At 41.7% G+C, this 19,593-nt stretch overlaps 1 long non-coding RNA gene across 1 annotated transcript in view; it reads left to right on the plus strand.

Moving 5' to 3' along the window:
- The window catches only part of LOC105710756 (uncharacterized), a 33,915-nt gene extending 15,305 nt beyond the window's left edge, over positions 1-18,610 (plus strand). Inside the window, exon 3 of the long non-coding RNA XR_001105865.2 lies at positions 17,711-18,610. This is a non-coding gene — a long non-coding RNA (uncharacterized LOC105710756). The remainder of the gene's footprint in view (positions 1-17,710) is intronic.
- The last annotated feature ends 983 nt before the right edge of the window (positions 18,611-19,593 follow it).

Consider the following 19,593-nt stretch of genomic DNA (forward strand, 5'->3'; position numbering starts at 1 on the left):
AGCACCCACACAGCTCGGAATCCCCAAGAAAGTATGCAGAATCCCATGTTTCTGCCAGCTCAGGGAATAAGTTGAAGGCCCCAAACCAGACAGTGCAAAGGCCTGAGAGTCTTGTGGCCTCTTGGTGACCCCTCTCTACTCGTACAACTCCTGATTTATGTTGCTTTAAAAGGGCGGGTGTCCTACCTGTTATTGGGCACCCTTGATGTATAAAACTGACATCCACGCACAATGACACACTATTGGCTTGGGTTGGTAAATGAGGAGGCAATTTCATTATCTTTTCTCCTCGTCCATTGCCCAGCACAAGATTACTTGAAATGCTATCAATCAGTAGGTATGAATGCAGGGAAGTGCCCAGCTTGTGTGTGGGCATGGCAGCCTTGTACCCTAATGATTACAGAAAATAAATGATGACGCTATTGTCTTTAGGACTGATTGCAGGATCTCCTTATTGCTTGAGTAAAGAGATTATGGTGACAGGTCAAAAGGATTTTTCCAGTAAGTTCCAAGTAGGTACTATTTTTTCTTCTTTTTCCTTCCTTCTCTTGCCTCCCATTTTGGTCCTAATTTTTTTTTTAGCAGAGTCTCACTCTGTTGCACGTGCTGGGAGTGCAGTGGCATGATCATAGCTATTGTAGCCTTGAACTTCTAGGCCCAAGGGATCCTCCCATTTCATCCTTCCAAGCACGTAGGACTACAGGTACATGCCACCATGCCCAGTTAGTTTTTTAATAAACATATGGTCTCACTTGTTGCCCAGGCTGGCCCTAGATTTTCTAAACACACATATACACGTGCACATACACAGTTAATTTTCTAGAGCTGTGGTGTTCAATACAGTAGCCACTTATGGGAATTTAAATGAATTAAAATTAAATAAAATTTAAAACTCAGTCCTACAATCACACTAGCCATATTTCAACTCCTCAGTAGCCACTTGTGGCAGTGGCTTCCATATTGGACAGCACAGAATTAGAGACTATTTCCATCATGGCAAAGTTCTATTAGGCAGCCCAACCTAGAGCACCTATTTGCTCTTCTACCTCAGGACTCCTGTTCCTTTTAGAATCCTTTACCTATAATTTTTATAAAGGTGAAACTTTTTTAAAAAATCACAACTTAAATCAAAACGAATTAGCTTCCTCCCAGCTCCTAAGGGAAAGCTGTCCAGCTAGTCTGCTGATAGATCTTCTAGAATAGTTAGTTTAGTAGGGTGTGGCAGCATAGACACTGAAAGAACATAAAGTCAGCTAAACTAGTTTTAGGCTGTCTGACCCTAACCTATTTCTTTAGATAATTTTCCTAGATAATTCTTAATAATAGCTAGAAGGAGCCACTCTGAGGCTAAGTGGTGGGTCGAGAAAGATACCTAGGTATCTCCATAAAAATTTGCACAATAAATAGAGAGTAATAGCTCCTTTAGAACTACATGGCACACCGCACTACAAATTCCTGCTGCGAGGCTTTGAAGTTGGGCGGAGATGCCGAGATGCGCAGAGCAATGAAGCACTTTGATGCAGCTGGAAGCATCTTCAAAGCATCCAGAGGGAAAGATTAAAACAACTACCTGTAACCAATTGTTCTGGTCTTTTGTGTGTATGTTGGTGGGGGCAGGGGCTGAACCACACAAAAATTAAATAAATAAACCAGAAACTGCATGGAAGCACTGTACCCAAACTACAGCAAAATGAAACAAAATACAGGCTATTTAACACTTCTGCTGGGAAATAAACTGCACCAAAACTTTTTTTTTTTTTTTTTTTTTGAGCTTAAAATAGAACTTTGTTGGCATATGGTACATACTTCTAATATTTAAAATTTGATTTCAAATTCCTTTTGCAAATCTTCCAACTCTGCTTTGTTCTCATCTTTCCTAGTGATAAGATAAACTATGTATCTTATTAACAAGTTAGACAACATGAATACAAAGTTTATCCTGAGCCTCCCACAATTTAATTTAAGATGAAAGTGTTCAAAGTGCAGGCCCTATGAGTATGTTATTATTCACAAATTCTTATGAACTTTTATTCCACTCTATTGTGGTGAGGGTATTGGTGGGTAACGGTGCGTTCCTGGAAGCACATAAACAGGATATTGCCAAAGTTGCTTTTTTAGTCAAAGCTACTTTATCACAAAGCAGCCATTACATGTTACTGCCACAACCCTGGGCAATCAACTGGTCTGATTTTCCCAGTTTTCAAGGTATAAATGTGAACTTGACCTTGTTGGACTGTGAGGCTGAAACAGGGAGGAAGAGCAGAAAAGAGACAAGATCAGAAAGTGCAGCTTGGGAAGTTTCTAGGGAAGGAATTAGAAACCCTTAGAGTTCAAGATCTCAGCCTCTTCTTTTCTGACCCCTACTGGGGAGACTGGGATGGAGATGTGGGGACGGAGGGCGGCTGGTGAATGTTCCCTGTGGACCATTTCAGAAAAGCAACTGGAGATGTCCTACTCTGTCAGGGAGACAATCTGACAGAAGCTACTAGCCTGGGTGCCAATAAAACCCCACTCTTTCAAACCATTTTCCCCGTGCCTTGGGCTGCAGACCCAACATTGAAGTAAGCAGTTCCAGGCCCAAGCAACACCTCTGATAGTCAGTTTGGTAAGTTTCAGTGTCACTAAGCCTCCTGTGGCAGGTGAAAGCCACACATCTCTGTTTATGGCTATCTGTTCTCTTCTTAAACTAGAGGTTCCCTTCTTTATGCTGGGAATAGGGCAAATGAGGAGGAGGGAGGCAGGAGAGTGTCCTCTGACCGAGTGCTGGCCGAGGCAGGCTCACTATTTCACTCAGAGAGTAAGCCAGAAAGGACCAAATGGTACCGTGATCCTTGATGAACAAATCCTCTGAAAACAAAGCTCCTTCGTAATGAAGCTGGCTGTTTTCTTTTTCTTTAAGTCTTCATAAATCATATGCAGCAGTGTTGGCATGAGTCATATGGCTCGACAGCAAAGCTCCTGCTAAGCCACACAGCTGCACAGGACAAAAATACCTCGGTGAATAGAGCATGTTTGTCCTGCATGGTTTATGGTATAAATAAGAAATCAGTGAAATTTAGGGTTTCCCCAGTCTTTCATTTCTGAGTCTCATAATTTCTGGCTGCCTCCTCTGTCCCTTCAGCTGCCCAGTGTCAACCCATGTCCCAGCATCCTTCCTTCTGTCCAGAAAGCAAAAGATCTAATCAGGGTCATCTTCATGTATGACTGTCTCATTCATTAATGACTGACACTTCAGTCGAAGTGAGCTTTAGTCAACATGGAACCCCAGCCAGGTAAAGGTGCTTGGTCCTTTAATCCTGTGGACTAATGACCCCCTTATTAAAGGACTCTTAAATGGCTGGGGCAATATGGAGCACAAGGAGCTTACACCTGTGTCACTCCTACCCTGATTTTGTCCTTGTTGGGTTTGGGGGCCTCTTGTGAGAGGTGGTGGCGAGCGGGGGAGGTCAGAGGTGCCATCTCTCCTCTCCAGATAGTCTGTATCCTTGCAGAGATGTATCTGGGCCAGACCCAGCTCCTTCCTGGAAGCCCGTTCTAGGCTGTGGGGATGACCAAATAGGGTTGAGTTCGTCCTGCTATAATCCAGACCAGTCTAGAGCACAGGCTTCCTTTTCAAGCCTTTCCTCTGCTTCCCTGGAGGGTCACAGGTTAGCCCTTTGACTCCAGCTTCTTCTTTTTTTTTTTTTGAGATGAAGTCTCACTCTGTTGCCCAGGCTGGAGTGCAGTGGTACAATCCAAGGTTCAAGCAATTCTCCTGCCTCAGCCTCCCAAGCAGCTGGGATTACAGGTGTGTGTCACCACACCTGGCTAATTTTTTATATTTTTGGTAAATACAAGGTTTCATCATGTTGGCCAGGCTGGTCTCGAACTCCTGACCTCATGATCCACCCACGTCAGCCTCCGAAAGTGCTGGGATTATAAGCATGAGCCACCATGCCCGGCCTGATTCTAGCTTCTTTTTAATTCTTTATCCCTATCTTAGAATTTCCAAATACTTGTTTTCTGGCCCTGTTTGATGTAATTTTGTTTAATATTGAATAATGTCATACTATACCATCTTTTTTTCTGTCTCCCTTGGAGGGGTCCTTATGACTTCTGTATTATTGCTTCATCTGGCAATGAAGTTTCTGACACTAAAGGATACCACTAGAATGAATCTGCCTCATTAATGGAGGTATTACTGTATATGTGGGTCACTGAGTATCTCTTAGGTGGCATATCTCATTTACCTTCAGATTAGGGTATCGTTTAATATGTATTTAGGGCTTTGGTTTTAAGAGATGTATTTCTTTAATTAAATACATATTTTGAGTCCTGACACTTGACATGTTTTGCTTATATATAAAGTGTTTATATAATTTGCCTATCTAAGTTCAGTGAAGTATAAAATACACTAATGAATGATAGTAAATCATTCTACAAACATAAGCCTAAATTTTTGTGGCTGGACTAGAAATAGCCTAAGACTTTTTGAACACTCTGGGACTGTTGCTTTTGGATTTATTTTCCTCAATATACAGGATATATTCTCGCCTGCAATGATACTTCAGAACAAAAAGGAGGAGAAAGGCAGGAGAATTGCTTGAACCTGGGATTGCGCCACTGCACTCCAGCCTGGGCAACAGAACGAGACTTCATCTCAAAAACAAAAAAGAAGCTGGAATCAAAGGACAGTTTTTCAGCCGCATTCTCTTTGGGGACTTTGAGTGTGAAAAACAGGGAGGAAGGGAGAAGACAAGATGTTTTCAGTAATTGTCTTTTCTCTTTGAACTTTCTGTGTACTTCCCTAATCCTTCTCGATGTGGAGAGACAAAATGAACTTCAATGTTGGAAGGAAGTAGATGTGAATCTATTAGCTTATAACCTGGAACAAGTTGCTCAACCTTTCTCAGCCTTGTTATTCTCATCTTTAAAAGTGGATGATGACGTATATTTCCTAGGTTGGTTGTAAATTAAGGGTGCTTAGCACAATCCCCATCTATAATGGAATTCAATAAATGCCAACTCTTTTCCTATCTCTATCTTCACTTAGAGGAATCAGATAACCATATCTAGAAGATAATATGAGAAGGTGTTTTAGTTCTGTCCCCATCACCTCATAAGGTAATTAAGCTACATCATCAAATAGAATGTGCATCCAGAAAGTTCCACTGGTCTCACAGAATATGGATGTCAAAGCATCAAGCCCCAAGGCTCTTTTGTCTGTTCATCTGCAAGTGGTCACATGGAATCAATCTTGTGGGAGACTGGGCAACCAAGAGTCCCAGCCAGGCTCCAGGCTGGAGGAGGACTGAGTGAGGTGCATAATCACCTGCTGCCATCAGTACCTTTATAGATGTGGTTTGAAGACCACAGAGTATTGCCTGCTGCCACCCCACCTCCATCAAATCTCTGCTAAAGTACCACTGTTAAAGTTTCTTTCATTTAAGAGCCTGTCAGTGACAAGCACACCACTCAAACCTAGCTTAAAAAAATTTTGGACCGTGAAGCGGGGAACTTACTGGTTCACGTAACTTGAAAGCGTAAGAAAGTAACACTGACTTCAAGTACATCTGGAAAACACGTTCACCCACTAGACTAATTCCCATGGTTGGGACAGGCAATTGTTTCATTAGTTAGACTTTGGTCACAAGCCTACCCCTGGAACAAGGGGTAGAATCAGTCCTACCTAAACTACGCGGACAAAGAGTGAGCATAGGGAGGCTTGCCAAAACAAAACGATTGGTTTGAGCACGGACAAATGCAATAGATAGAGACTATAAGCTACTCATAAAGGAGAAAATATTGTGGGAGTGTTCACATATGAATCCAGATTGTCAGCTGGTTTCAGTCAGGGTTCAATCCAAAGGCAGAAACTAACCCTGTTATTTTAACAGAAAGAAATATGACATAAGGAATTCAAAACTAGGCAAAACATTGTTAACTAAGTAACTGTGGTGGTTAATTTTATGTGTCAACTTGACGAGGCTAAGGAATGCCCAGAGAGCTGGTAAAACATTATTTCTGAGTGTGTCTGTGAAGGTGTTTCCAGAAGAGATTAGCATTTGAATCAGTAGACTTAGTAAAGAAGATTGTGCTTACCAATGTGAGTGACCATCATCCAATCCATTGAGGGGACTGAATAGAATAAAAAGGAGGAGAAAGGGTGAATTTACTCTCTCTGCTGGAGCTGGGACATCTATCTTTTCCTGACCTTGGACATTGGTGCGGCTGGTTCTTGGGGTTTTGGACTCATACGAAACTAGACCACAGACTCTCCTGGGCCTCCAGCTTAGAGATGGCTGCTCATGGAACTTCTCAGCCTCTGTGATTGCATGAACTCATCACTCATAATAAATCTCTTTTTACATATCTATATAAATCCTATTGGTTCTATTTCTCTGGAGAACCCTAATATAATAAGTAAAAGTACAAAAAGAAGATATTAAGATACTCTAGAGGTCACAGCTACAGGAAACAGCTTTAACTATTAGGGTTGGGGAGGAAGGGAAAAGGATGGAATTGTCAAAACCTAGAAGTGTGGAGGAGATGCCCTGTAGACTAAAACTCAGCTGTCTGAGAAGAGGCACTGCTCAATGATGCCAGTGGCCAAGGGAACACAACACAGCTGGTCCTGCAAGTGTTGAACAAACTTGACACGAGGTTCACTCACTGCTGTGAAAAAGAACTGCTGCTTCTCAGTAAAAGAGCATATGTGTGGGCTGCCCACAGCCACAGCAAGCACAGATCAAGCCAAGAGGGAGCAAACAGGAAGGAGATGGTCCCTTTGCCTCTTCTAACCTTGCAGGTTTCCTCTAATGCCCTCTATTTTCAGAGCCTACCATGGACCTACTAGTGGAGGAGAAATGTGGTTTGTAAAATCTCCACCCCAGAATCATAAATCCAAGTATACAAGGGTGGGTATGGAACCCAGAGACAATACCTTCATGTGGCAGGTGATCACACTTCAGTGTGCATTTGGTGCTTCCTTAAAGACCAGCAGATAGTGAGTGTGCGAAAGAAATGGAAGTTTGCATATACACTGTGGAATACTATGCAGCCATAAAAATAGAATGAGATCATGTCCTTTGCAGGGACATGGATAAAGCTGAAAACCATCATCCTCAGCAAACTAACACAGGAACAGAAAACCAAACACCACATGTTCTCACTCATAAGTGGGAGTTGAACAATGAGAACACATGAACCCAGGGAGGGGAACATCACACACCAGGACTTGTTGGTGCCAGGGGTGGGGCAAGGGGAGGGGACCTAGATGACAGGTTAACAGGTGCAGCAAGCCACCATGGCACACATATACCTATGTGACAAACCTGCACGTTATGCACCTATATCCTGAAAGTTAAAACAAACAAACAAAAAAGGAAGTTGGTACAGCATTGAATAATGCATGGAAAGCTCAATAATGTTTCTCTTCCACTGTCCAAGCCAAGGTCCTTCCTGGGGCAGAGCAGACCTGAAATCAGAGGGGCTATGCTATGTGTGTCCATGAAATAAAGAGACAGCATTCCAAGGAAAGCATCTCATTACCTTGAGTGATCCTTTTGGGTATCCACGCTACAAGTAGGTCAAGTTTCCCTTTTCTATCCAGGCTGTGGGTAGTCAATGTCTCGGTAATTACTGAACCATGTTGACCAAAGTTCATCTGAAACTTTCCAATGACTAAGCATAAACAACCTTGCCAGAGGAAGGAGACAGCTTATTTTCACAAAATGTTTGTGCTTTTCTAAAGTAAGGTTCTTCTCTTGGTCAAAATGTTTCAGTAACTCTGTCACTTGAGATTAGCTCTTGAAGCCCTGAAGTTTCAGACAAATCTAATTTCTCTGGTTGTTCTAACCATACTAGTATGGCCACTTTGATGTCCAAGCAAGGAGTGTGTGTGTGTGTGTGTGTGTGTGTGTGTGTGTGTGTGTTTAATAAGGCCAGGTGGAAAACACATATTCTGTAAGCAATAAATGTCAGAACATCAAGTACAATTTGGTGAACTTTAGTAGAACCATTATTAAGCAATACAGCCTTTCTCCTTGCTGCAACAAATTTTAAGGGCTCAACTTTTCAAAAAAAAGGAGAAAAGCTGAGCAGTGCTATTAAACCACGGCTCCATTTTTGGTTTATTGTTAGCAAGGGTTGTCATCAAAACTAATGTCATGTCTGTTAATAGTCATAAGTAACAATTGTTCCAAGTTAGGATAAACTTTTAGGAAAAAGATATGGATCTAGAAATCAGTCTTCATAAGTGACTTTGAGCATAATAAAAATCAGAAACTAATGTATTCAAGTTAAGTGCTTTACAGTTTTCAAAATGGGTTCATCATCTATGTTCCCATACAACCCTCACAGGAACTGTATGAGGTAGGTAAGATTTAGTATTCAACTTTGCATATACACACATACACACACACACAAACATACGCACACAGGTGTACACACACACACACACACACACACACACACCCTGATGCTCAGGTAAATGGAGGAGCTGGGGTCAAGAGCCAAGTTTTTTGAATTCTACCTTGGCCCTCTTTTCATTGTTGCTCCTTTATAAACTCCATGACCAGGTTTCATAAAAATGTATAAAAGTAAAGTCTGAGCTGGGCGCTGTGGCTCATGCCTTTAATCCCAGCACTTTGGGAGGCCGAAGCGGGCAGATCACAAGGTCAAGAGATCAAGACCATCCTGGCCAACGTGGTGAAACCCTGTCTCTACTAAAAAATACAAAAATTAGCTGGGCGTGGTGGCACGTGCCTGTAGTTCCAGCTACTCAGAAGGCTGAGGCAGGAGACTTGCTTGAACCCAGGAGGCAGAGGTTGCGGTGAGCCAAGATTGTGCCACTGCACTTCAGCCTGGCGCCTGATGACAGAACAAGACTCTGTCTCAAAAGAAAAAAAAAGTAAAGTCTGCTATTTCTTACATACACAAAAGTAGTAGATCTATCATTTTAGATGCTACATGTGAAATATAACTTACAAATAATTGAGAAGCAAGATTAGGAACCGGAAGAAGAATATGAAGAAGAAGGAAGAGGAGGAGGGGGAGGAGGAGGAGGAGGAGGAGGAAAAAAATGGCAAACGTGTACTGATTTTTGCTACTTGCCAATTTTTCTCCTTATTGTCTTTCCATTTCTGATGCTATAAAGGAATACCAAGGCTGGGTAGTTTATAGAGAAAAGAGGTTTGTTTGGCTCACAGTTCTGCAGACTGTACAAGAAGCATGGCACCAGGATTTGTTCAGCTTCTGATGAGGGCTTCAGGCTCCTCCCATTTATGGCAGAAGGCAAAAGGGAGCTGGCTTGTGTGGAGATCACAATGTGAGAGCAAAAGTGAGAGACAGGGAATGGGGAGTTGCCAGGCTCTTTTTAACCATCACTTCTCCTGGGAACTAATAGAGCAAGAACTCACTCATTACCCAAGCTTGGCAACAAGCCATTCCTGAAGGATCTGGCCCCACAACCCTCCCATCAGGCCCACCTCCAACATTGAGGATCAAATGTTAACATGAGCTTTGAAGGAGACAAATATCCAAACAAATATCACTTAGGTAACCCCTACAACTACCTATGAGGTATGTATTTCTTTTAGCCTCCTTTTGCAGATGAAGAAACCAATGCTCAGGTAACCTTCCCAAGTCATTTAGCCGGTAAGCTGCAGAACAAGGATCAACTCAAGGTTTGTCTGCTCTAGAGCACACGCTCTTCTCTGCTGTTCCATGAAGCCTCAGCCAGTGGCAACACTGTTTTAAATGCTGATCCGTCCCATTATCTCAGACCTGCCCAAACACAGAGTGAATAAATAAGATGAGGCCACAACCTGACACATTGCAAACATACCCTTCCTTCAGCTTTGATTTGCCTATGGTCTTGGGTAAGGCCCCCCTTTATGTTCTTCCTCTATTAACAGGGAATAGCATTATCAGGGCTATCTCACTGGCCATTTACCTCTGATTTACCTCCATTTCACCTGGCCACCAAAAGAGCACACCACTGACCAGAGCAGTAGATCTCTGACTTTGTTTAATAGTTTATAATGAAAGATGACATGTAAATTCCCATTATTACCTAATCAGCTGTAGTGGATAATATTTTTTCATATTGTCGGCCTGAAGGCAGAAACTGAAATTCACTGCTGGTATAAGCAGTGGTGTTTCCTGAAATATTCATTCACAATATAGCATATTTCCCGCAAGTAGTTTAGCTGTTCTTACTAGCTTTGTGTTGTCTCCATAACATACCAGAGGCATTAATCCATATTATGGACTTGGAATTTTCCTTTTCTCTGCTTAAAGTCTAAGTGATTTTTCAACTTAAAAACTTAAAAGTGCCTGAAACCACAAAACTTTTTCGGCGCCCATAAAAAGAACTAACTTTTCCCCCCGAGATTTTTATAAGAACTTTGCTCATAGGCTGATGCTTATTAACTGGAGTTCTTTATCGTGAATGGCTTTTAATTTCCTGAAAATTGGGGCTTATAATACAGAGAAGATGCAAACAAGTCCTAATCCGGGATGATGAGCTGGATGGGTAGATGAGTAGGTGGCTGCTACCCGAAGATTATAATGTCCACAGGTTGTTTTTTTTCCAATTAAGTGTGGATGTGATTATCTGAACATGCAGAAGTATTCCTTTAGTAATTGGGCTAGACTCACAATCTAAATTTATTTTACACAATATTCTTTTTAATAACAATGTCTATTAAAGACATCTGTTGCAAGTCTGTAATACTTATTTCATAGGTAGGCAGCATAAAAGTGTGCTTTCAGAATTCTGTTTTCAGTTTAATGTTATGGGCTGTTAAGAAGAAGGTTTATGGGTGTAACATTATTAGTTGGAATTTGACTCAAATTGAAATCAGGCCCAAGAATTTACTTATCCATAATATTATGAAGGGCTTTTTAAAACATTAAAAAGTTTAACTAAACAAGAATATTAGTACAATTTAATGTTTTACCTGCAGTTCTCAAGGCCATTCAAAACACTTCTAATCACCAGATTTCAAATTCATATGTTAGCCTGTCTCTCATACTACAAGGCTTTTAAAAATCAGAGATTTATTACATCTGGCCAATACTTTAACTGTGACAGAAAAGGGAATATGTATTTGCTGAATTATGTGACTATAAATGAAAAGGGAAAAAATGCTATATGTCATGCACCCTTTGTTAGGATCTGAGGCAGCAGCTGATCCATGGGGATGGTACAAGGATGAGGAGGCACAGTGGCCCCGGCCCAGGCTTGGCATGGACAGAAGCCAGCATTCCTAACACCATTGCCAACTAAAAATTCATCACCCTAATCACCCTACCCATTGGCTAGGCTTAGCATTCTTATTATTTTATTTTAAGACCCCAATGATCAAGATTAAAATAAAGCAATAAAACATATCACATTTTTACTAGTGTGGTTTGAAAAGCCCCCCCATTCTCCATGTCTGTGGCCTTGACGCTTCTTTTGGCATCGCTATTAATGACATGAGGAATAATTCACCACTGTCAGGGAATTTGGCTGTTTCATCACCTACATAAGAGACCTGCATAACTCCATGGTGATTGCTGTCTAGATGAATTATGTGTCTCCTTCATGCACTTTCTGATTGAACAGTGATAACAAATAATGCATTATCCTGTGCCACTCTCTAAGATGAACCTGCTATTTTTTCTTACCTAGCAGTCAAAGAAAGACCTTATAGAGGCATTTAAATTGGCATCATGATGCCAATCCCAATTTATTACAATCAGTAAGAAGCAATTGCCAGGCCAGATTAAATATAATAAAGGTAAATCTCAGTGACAACACTTTCTATTGTCTAGAACTGGTGCTAATTGGCCATCAAGTACTTAGAAAAGCACAGATTAAACAATGCCCAAACTGTGACTGATAAAATTTATATTATAATTTCATATTCACACCTGCCAGTGGGGATCTACTGGCTTTGCCATTCATTTATTCATTCATTCAACACATATTGTCATAGACCCACTAGATGCCTGAGCCGGGCACTAGTGATTCAGCAATACACCAGACAAATAGGGTCATTGCTCTCCAATGGCTTACAGGCAGTTGGGAAGACAGAATTTGAGTACAGTTGACTCTCTAACAGTACGGGTTTGAATCTGCGCAGGTCCACTTATACATGGACTTTCTTCTGCCTCTGCCACCCCAGAGACAGCAAAAGCAACTCCTCCTCTTCCTCCTCCTCTTCAAGCCACTCAGCATGAAGATGACAAGGGTGAAGATATTTAGGATGATCCACTTCCGCTTAATGAAGAGTAAATGTATTTTCTCTTCCTGATAGTTTTCTGGTAAGGTTTTCTTTCTCTAGCTTACTTTATTGTAAGAATACAGTATATAATACATATAACACACAAGGTATGTGAAAGTTGACTATGTTATCAGTAAGGCTTCCAGTCAACAGTAGGCCGTTAATAGTTAAGTTTAGGGGGAGTCAAAAGTATACATGGATTTTCAACTGTGCAAGGGTGCTGGTGTCCCTAACCCCTGCATTGTTCAAGGGTCTACGGTATTTACAAGTGTGGTGAGTACTGAGAAGACACAGGCAGGATACTCTGAAGCATGTCACAGGAAAATCTAACCCAGTCAGAGTCAGAAAGGCTTCATAAAAGAAATGATGTTTAAACTGAGATCTAAAGGACAGGAGAGACTGGGTGCCGTCGCTCACACCTGTAATCACAGCACTTTGGGAGGCCAAGGCCGGCAAATCACTTGAGGGCAAGAATTCGAGACCAGCCTGGCCAACATGGCGAAACGCTGTCTCTTCTAAAAATACAAAACTTAGCCAGGCATTGTGGCGCATACCTGTAATCCCAGCTACTCAGGAGGCTGAGGTGGGAGAATCACTTGAACCCCAGAGGCAGAGGTTGCAGTGAGCTGAGATTGCACCACTGCACTCCAACCTGGGTGACAGAGCAAGACTGCATTTAAAAAAAAGACATGAGCCTGGAGAGGGAGCACCTTCAGGCAGAGGGAAAGGCAAGCACAAAATCCCTCCAACAGGCAGGAGACATAGGACAAACCTGAGAAACTGAAAAAAGTCCACTGTGGTGTGACATAGACGGGGAGTGGGGAGCTGGCCTTACATGTTTACTGATGGTCCAAGCTGAGCCGTGAACAACAAACCAAGAGAAAAAAATTATTATATCAATAAGACTTTAGTATAGTATTATTACAGAGGCATGGAGAATCTTAAAATTTTTCTTTAATGAGGTATATTCTGTATGCTGAGGAGGAACACACACACACACACACACACACTCACACACACAGAGTCATGCACCACACAACATTAGTTCAGGGTTCAGTCAATGACGGACCACAAATACAACAGTGGTCCCATAAGATTATAATGGAGCTGAAAAATTCCTATCACCTAGTGTCATAGTAATGTCATAGGACAACGTATTACTCACAAGTTTGTGGTGATGCTGGTGTAAACAAACACATAGCACATACAATTATGTACAGGACATAATACTTTATAATGATAATAAATGTGTTACTAGTTTATGAGTTTCCTATACTTTTATTATTATTTTAGAGTATACTCCTTCTATGTATTTAAAAAACAAAAAAGTTAACTGCAAAACAGCCTCAGGCAGGTCCTTCAGGAAGTATTCCAGAAGAAGGCATTGTTATCATAGGAGATAACACGTGTGTTATTGCCCCTGAAGACCTTTTAGTGGGACAAGATGTGGAGGAGGAAGACAATGATGTTGATGAATCTGACCCTGTGTAGGCCTAGGTTAATGTGTGTTTGTGTCTTCATTTTTGTTGTTGTTGTTTAAGACAGGGTCTTGCTCTGTTGCCCAGGCTGGAGTACAGTAGCACGATCACAGCTCACTACAGCCTTAACCTCCTGGGCTCAGGCCATCCTCCCACCCCAGCCTCCCAAAGTGCTAGGATTACAGGTATGGGCCACTGTACCCAGCTTGTATCTTATTTTTTAACAAAAGTTTTAAAAGTTAAAGAAAATTACAGAAAATTAAAGCTTACAGGATAAGGATAAAAAGAAAGAAAATATCCATATATAATTTTAGGGACAGGGTCTTGCTCTGTCACCCAAGCTGGAATGCAGTGGCATGATCTTGGTTCATTGCAGCCTCAAATTCCTGGCCTCAAACGATCCTCCTGCCTCAGCCTCCAGAGTAACCAGGACTACAGGTGCACAACACCTTGCCTGACTAATTTTTTTATTTTTTGTAGACAGTCCCTCACTATGTTGACCAGGCCAGTCTTGAACTCCTAGCCTTGAGCAATCCTCCCACCTTGGCCTCCTAAAGTGCTGTAAGCCATGCTATACCTGATATAAAGAAATAATTTTTTTTTTTTGTACAGAGGTAGGATGTGTTTGTGTTTTAAGCTAAGTGTTATTATAAAAGAGTCAAAAAGCTTTTTTTTTTAGTTTGTTAAGTAAAAAAGTTACATAAGCTAGAGTTAATTTATTATTAAAGAAAGAAAACTTTAAAAAATGAACTTAGTGTAGCTGAAGCATGCAGTGTTTGTGACGTCCACAGTAGTGTACAGTGATGTCCTAGGCCTTCACACCCACTCGCAACTCACTCACTGACTCAGAACGACTTTTAGTCCTGCGAGCTCCATTCGTGGTAACTGCCCTAGGCAGGTGTACCATTTTGTAATCTTTTATACCACATTTTTACTATGCCTTTTCTATGTTTAGATATGTTAAGATACACAAACACCAGTGTGTTACAATTGCCTACAGAATCATGCTGTACCGGTTTGTAGTCTAGGAGCACTAGGCTATATCTATCTAGGTGTGTAGTAGATTACACCACGTAGGTTGTGTAAGTACACTCTGTAATGTTCATACAATGACAAATCAACCAAGAGACACATGACTGTAAATACAGTATGTATGTGTGTATACATATATATATTAAATAGACGTAGTAAATGTAAATATATAAACATAAAATATATATTAAATATACATATTTATATTTGTTGAAACTATTGTTAAACTATTTATTAAATTATACATTAAATAGAAATAATAAAATGGTTATTTTATATCATGTCATGCCATCAACCAGCTTAAGAAATACATCATTGTAATTTATAAATCACTATACTCTCTTCAACATATTCCCTCTCCCTCATTTTTATAATTTTACACATAAATGTAGGTTATTAACAGTTTATTGGTTATGTGTTTCTCTGAATTTTATATAAACTGAATTATATTCTATATAATATATTCTTTTGAGACTTTCTTTGGTGCACAAAATATGTTGAGATTCATCCATGTTGATGTATAAACATTTCCTTTCATGGCAGTAGAACAGAACTTTAATCTACAGCTAAGCTTCAGTTTGTGGTGAAAGAAGCAAAATGCCATGAATTTTGAAAATCTAGAGGCAATCCCCAAATTTCTTTTTATTCATTAATACATCTGGCCTTCATTACTCATCTTTATTCCAAGTAGCAGTGGAGCTGAAAATGAACAATAACTTTGCCAAATAATACCTGATATTTGCAAAAGACTACTATTCTGCAAGATGATCATTCATTTAAGCCTCACCACAAATGTAGGAAGTTTTCAGTTTAACAGGTGAGGGAATTGAGGCTTCGAGATATTTGGTGACTTTACTAGACTTTACCTTGATGTGGCAGAGAAAACAAAAATCCACTTCTTTTCTCTCTCCCTACCTCATGGCCATGGATTGATGGGAAATAAGAACAAGAAGGAACTACAGACTTGACTGACTTGAAAATGTTGTGGCCAGGTGCGGTGGCTCACGCCTGTAATCTCAACACTTTGGGAGACTGAGGTGGGTGGATCACCTGAGGTCAGGAGTTCGAGAGCAGCCTGACCAACATGGGGAAACCCTGTCCCTGCTGGACATAGTGGTGGGCACCTATAATTCCAGCTACTTGGGAGACTGAGGCAGGAGAATCGCTTGAACCTAGGAGGTGGAGGTTGCAGTGAGCCAAGATTGCGCCATTGCACTCCAGCCTGGGTGACAAGAGCAAAATTCAAAAAAAAAAAAAAAAAGAAAAAGAAAATAGTGTGAACAGTTTTTTCCTGACATTTCATAATCTCATTTTAACCTTTGGGTATGAGTCCAAAGAAAATCCCATTTTGATGTAATCCCCAAAACTGAAATTCAGCCTTGCTTCTGGCCTTCTAAAGCTTTAGAGAAAAGTGGCATCCCACATTGCTGCACTGGTCTCGTGAAATCTGCAATCAGAACCTCTTTTCTGTAACTTTGTAGTGTAGAAGAATGTTTAGTGACAGGATGAACTTGCCCCAAATATCTTGCATTGTAAGTTCTTTCATAGACTTGGTTTCCATTTACTTCTCACAACCCAGTGGCCTTCACAGGTAGCACTAGCTGCAGGGTGAACATGGATTTGGCAGGAGTTAACTGCTTAGGAAGGGGAGGCTGTCAGGAGCAAAGTTCTGATTAGGACAACGATCTCCTTATCCCAGATCTAGTCTTGTCCAGTAGCGTAAACTCTGTCTACATCTGAGTATTTTCAGTTACGGTGCTGCCAGAGATTGTCTCTAAGGGTCTGAATCTAAGTGGATCACTGAGCTCACCCTTGAGCTGGTCTCATGGCCAGGCATGGTGGTGCATGCCTGTAATCCCAGCTACTTGGGAGGCTGAGGCAGGAGAATTGCTTAAACCCAGGAGGTGGAGGTTGCAGTGAGTGAAGATTGCACCATTGTGCTCCAGCCTGGGCAACGAGAACAACACTCCATTTCAAAAAAAAAATCCTGGCCTGGAAGTAACATACATACGTGTGTGTGTGTGTGTGTGTGTGTGTGTGTGTGTGTGTGTGTGTCACTTTTCTTTATATTCCTGTGGCAGGCATTCTGATGGCCATACTTAGATACAAAGGGAACCATAGTCCCTAGCTATGTAATCCCAGCCACTCCGGAGGCTGAGGCAGGAGCTGCTCCTCTGCTGTGAGAAGAGTGTGCACTTTGGTGGTCAGCTAGCTATCTCTGCCACAGTGGACGTGATCCTAAAGGGAAGTTCTTTCTCTTCTCTTGCCTTCTCCCCAAGCCTGAGCCCTTAATATGCTGTGGTGCCTCCCCTGTCCCAGCTTTCATTCCACACTCACTACTTCTCTAAAGATGGCGTCTGGGGCTGGGAGAAAGACCTGTGTGCCCACTCGAGTGTTAATGGAGTCAGTCCTTCCTTTAACGTGGAGAAGGAGTGGTGACAAGTTATGTGCTCTCCACACAAGTCCACAAGAAAGCTGACTCTGTGAAGGCAAGCACTCTACCTGTCTAGTTCATCACTGTATCATCAGCACCAAAAAAGTACCTGGCACATAGTAGGTGCTCACGAAAATTTGCTAAATGAAAGACTAAATAAATAAATGTTTCTTTTTCTCCCTTCTTATTTAGAAGAAATAGAATATCTCTCTGATCCTTTCATCTGTTCCTCCCAGCCTTTATGTCTCACTGGACACCCACCGGTCCCATCTACAATTGTGCCAACATTTTCTATTTTCCCAGTGAGCACCCATTCTACTGAACTCTCCTGTTTCTGCTGCGCTGTGCTCCTTTTGTCTCCCATTGTTCCAGAGGATGGGACACAAGAGGAGCGAAACTTCAGCTGGTTTTTTGTGCTCATCGGTGTCCAGACCCTCTTCCTTTCATTGCAGCCTTTTTTATTTCACCTTAACGATGCTTAATTAATTAAAGTATAAATTAATGTCTTACAGAATATCCTGCCAATGTCCGTTTGCATCGTCTGATTTGTGTGATGTCTCAAGGAGCCTGCAGTGGGAAAACAGCGCTGACTTCTCCCACGACTGGATGATCTTTCTGCTTGGCGGGACAGCACAGGTTGAGCCAGCAACTTGGAGAGGCAACAATGCTTCTCGTTCCCCAAAGACAGCTGCTTCACACCCCCACGCACGGTCTCCTGCCTGCTCCTCCTTCGCACAGAATCCATGACCTCTGTCCTTTATTTATTCCTAAGTATTCTCTTCTTTTTGCTGCTGTTGCAAATGAGATTGTTTTCTTAACTTCCTTTTTGGAGAGCTCATTGTTTTTTGTGTAGAAACACCACTTATTTTAGTATGTTGGTTTTGTGTTGTGCAACTTTACTAAATTCATTCATTAGTTCTAACAAGTTTTTTGGTGAGTCTTTAAGGTTTTCTACATATATGATCATGTTCTCTGCAAACAGAGATCATTTTATTTCTTCCCTTCCAATTTGGATGGCTTTATTTCTTTCCCGGCCTCCATCCTCTATGCCTGGCCTGTTCTCTGGAGAGTAGAGTGTAGCCATTCCTGAAGCTCTTCTCTCGTTCCTTAAAGCCCTATCCTCACAGCCCATCTGTTTTATGTGAAGGAAGGCCAGGGAACTGCCAGCTGCCCTGTGTTTTTGTTTGTTTGTTTGTTTGTTTTGAGACAGGGTCTCGTTCTGTCGCCCATGCTGGAGTGTAGTGGCACAATCACAGCTACTGAAGTCTCGACCTCCTGGGCTCAAGCAATCCTCCCACCTCAGCCCCACAAGGAGCTGGGACTATCGGTGCACCCCACCACACCCTGCTTCCCTGTGTTTTAACACCTCCAAAGTATATTAACACCTAGTTAATTTTTGTATTTTTTGTAAAGACAGGGTCTTGCCATGTTGCCCAGGCTGGTCTCAACCTCTTGGGCTCAAGCATCTGCCTGCCTCAGCCTCCCAAAGTGCTGAAATTACAGGCATAAGCCACCACACCCTGCTGCCTTGTGTTTTAACACCTCCAAAGTATATTATGTAGGACTCACGCATCCAACTTAAAGTACTTTAATCAAAAAACGGAACTTTGTGGGAAGGGTACCGTGGAAACTTTTGAGAGTCAAGGAAGAGGTCCCAGGGGAAACAGGCATTCTGGAGCACTGCAGGGGTTCTGTCTCTCCTCTACTTTTGTCACATCTGTGGCATTCCCTCATGCTGCACACTATGTCCTTTGTTCCTTGGTCCACAAGACAGAAAACCTTCTGGAGAATACTGCCAGCTACCACCAGCTCAGCCACCTAGATTATGGCTAGCTCAACTGTCTGTCAACCTCAACTCAAAATTATTAGGAAGAGACTCATTGGCTTAGCTTGGATCAGGAAATTACCCTTAGATCGGTTACATCCATTCAGGGTACAGTGTCCAAGTGTAAAAGTGATGCTGCTACTGCAGCCACTCATTCATTCACTTAAGTATTAGCTTCTACTTACATACAAAAAGCCTTGTGCTGGGCAGTGACAATACAACACTAACAGACTCATTTAGTCCCTACCTCTGTAGAATTTGTAGTCCAGTAGGGAAGACACGTGATACACATATACTATATTATTAAATTCATGAATTACAAATTGTGAAGAAGGGTGCTGCCATGTTGACAGAGGGCTGGGAATGACAGGGGCCTGTGGGTTCCTCCAGGAGCGCGAGTGGTCCCTACTGACAGCCAGCAAGAATGTGGGGGCTTCAGCCCTGCAATCTCAAAGAACGGAATTCTATCAATCAATAGCTATGTGAACTTGGAAGAAGATCCCAAGCTCCAGAAAGAAAAACACAGCCTGGCTAACATCTATATTACAGCCTCTGAGAGCCTAAGGAGAG

Source organism: Aotus nancymaae, unplaced genomic scaffold, assembly GCF_030222135.1.
Source record: "Aotus nancymaae isolate 86718 unplaced genomic scaffold, 86718_ANA_hifiasm-v0.15.2.pri h1tg000033l, whole genome shotgun sequence".
Taxonomy (NCBI): Eukaryota; Metazoa; Chordata; class Mammalia; order Primates; family Aotidae; genus Aotus; species Aotus nancymaae.